Source organism: Calidris pugnax, unplaced genomic scaffold (genome assembly GCF_001431845.1).
Source record: "Calidris pugnax isolate Ruff unplaced genomic scaffold, ASM143184v1 scaffold70, whole genome shotgun sequence".
Classification (NCBI taxonomy): Eukaryota; Metazoa; Chordata; class Aves; order Charadriiformes; family Scolopacidae; genus Calidris; species Calidris pugnax.
Genome location: NW_015090862.1, coordinates 10,911,380 through 10,913,960, shown reverse-complemented (window position 1 = coordinate 10,913,960; position 2,581 = coordinate 10,911,380). Strand labels below are relative to the sequence as shown.

The window sequence follows — 2,581 nt, the reverse complement described above, 5'->3', positions numbered from 1 at the left end:
ACCCTCAGCCAGATGCTAATGCAAAGTGACTCAAGCTATTCCTCGCAAGCATAGCTAAATTGCCGTTATTTGTTAAGCGCATTGAATTCAGCTGTGGATACAGCAGTTGGTTGCATTCAGAAAGCATCTGTACCCTTTTTTTTTTTTCCCTTTTTCTTTTTTTTTTTTTTTTTTTATTCCCCCACCATTCAAAATGACAAGCTTCCTGAGGCAAATGCAACACTCAGTGAGGGATTTTAACTCAATAAATCAGACGATACCACAATCACAGTTCAATGAAAGAAGCAAAAAATCAAATCAAATCAAACAAAGAGATCCCATCATCCCCTGCCGCATCCTCCCTCCTCCCCCTTCCCACCCAACCAGCAGCGCTGGAGTCCATAAAGGAGAGCGGAGCAGAGAGCTCTGGCGCACACCGCTAAGCACAAAGTCAAACATATGAAACAGGCTACACAGTTTGGGGTTGTTTCATTGTTTTCACTCGCCCGCTGAAAAGCGCACCGGCACACTCGAAAGGAAACACTTCAAGTGATCTGCAGCTGCCTTCCGAAATCTGCTCCGACACGCTCTGGCCAGCAAGTTCACTCAAACAGGGTGGCTACCATCAGCTACAGACACACCGCAGGGTTTGCCCGGTGGGTTCGCGGGCTCCTCAGTCAGAGCGCGCCTGCACTTCCTTCGCCCCAACACCACTGCGGGCACCATCAAAAGCAAACAAACTTTACACGGCAATAAATTTTTTATTCAAATTAGCTTGTCAACACCAATTACCCGAACCACAACTGCCAAATACCAAGCAGCACTTTCAAGAACTCGGGCAGGATACTGGAGCCTTTGTTCCACTCTAGAAAACACTGAGTTTGGGATGCGGTTCTGAGGTCTCTGGGCACGGCCGAGCCAGGACCCGCAGGACTACAGGGAAGGACTCTGCCCTGCTCTCTGCACTTACACCAGAAAGCTAAGAGAGCTGTCAGCTCCTCCTTACCTATGCCTTATTTGCTAAAAGTAGCAATTAATACAAAACCAACTATTGTTTCATGACTAAAAATTCTGAAAAAAATAGTATTTTTAGATGTGAAATAACCCCATCAATATGCCACATATTTAAAAAAACTATTTTTTTTTCCTTAAAAACATGTTATTAACTATGAGCGCTGACAGGATTATTCTGGAAGCCTTCACAAGCTAAAGAGTTCCAGCAACATTAACATGACACAGTTTAAACCCCCAACATGTTTCACTGCTACAAATAGGTAACAAAAAATCCAGCAGAAACTCTCAGCGCATCAAACCAAATCACCACACAGCACACTTCTTTTTTTCTGTAATATTTTATTTTATTTATATAGAAATACTTAAAAAAACATGAAGTAGCACCATTACTTAAGTTTTACTTTTATTATGTAGAACTTTAAATGTCAGAAAAATAAAACTCTTGATACAATTTCAAATCTTGTCTCAGCAAATATAATATTAGTATTTGACCATGAGGTTAAAGGCCCTTTATCATAAAATAAAATATACTTTGTTTTTAAACTTTGCTCAGTAAAGTACATTTAAGCTCAAGTAACGTCACCTACATATACATAAACAAGTGGTAAACAAATGTATTAAAATAGAAATACTAAAACTATAGTGGTGCAACAGAATTTTTGTAATTTCCACTGAATTCTATTTATACAAATGTTAGAAAGCTTCAACAGTTCCTTTTGACATATGTTTATACATTTCCATTTTTGTAATAATATAGAATAAAATATGCTTTATATCACTGAATAGAAAATATGCTGGGTGAAGCAGATTTAAAAGATTTTTTTCTGAACCTATAAAATCTCCATCCCAACAGAATACTGTTCAAAGCATTACACATTTTATGGTTTGTAATTCCGTTCACAATTGTGTGATATTAAAATAATACAGTGTTCTTTGCCATAAGGCCATACTAAAATAAAAAAGATTTAACCCAGCTACAAAAAGTTCACTGAACTTAAATTAAAATACTTGTAAACATCTTTGCAATATGAAATATAATTTTTCAAGTCAAAAAAGAATAAAATACTTCAATCTGTATTAATGCAATTTATCTTTAAAACCTTTAAACGTTTTTAATATATATAAGAGATATGTTACAGTTTTTTTTTTTTTTTTTTTCTTTTTTAAACTTTGATAAAGCTGCAATATCATGGTTTTTCACAGGAACTTCTTGCCCTTTCAAGAACATTCAGAAAAGTATCCACCCATAGATTTAATTATTTCGTAATAAGCATCCTAGGAACTACCAGCACGTTTTACTAACAGTCCACACACCATTGTCATCATCATAAGCAATCTTCTACTTTCAATATTTTTTTTCCTATTTTTTTTTCTTGTTTGTTTTTTGTTTTTTTGTTTGTTTTTTGTTTTTTTTTTTTAAAAAAGGGGGGAGTTTTGGAAGCTTCGTAGTAAAGTACAGTGTAAAAACTAGCCTAGCACTAGAATGGAGTCGCCCGTTATTATGTATAGCATGCACCCGCTGTCACCATCACCACCAACCACCACCCCCCAGCCCTCCCCCGGCCGCGCCGCGCTGCCAGCCTGCACC

At 37.1% G+C, this 2,581-nt stretch overlaps 1 protein-coding gene across 1 annotated transcript in view; it reads right to left on the bottom strand.

Annotated features, from left to right (window-relative positions):
• Positions 1 to 2,581, bottom strand: part of MEX3B (mex-3 RNA binding family member B) — a 6,430-nt gene that overhangs the window by 1,308 nt on the left and 2,541 nt on the right. The gene's annotated exons all lie outside the window — the stretch shown is intronic.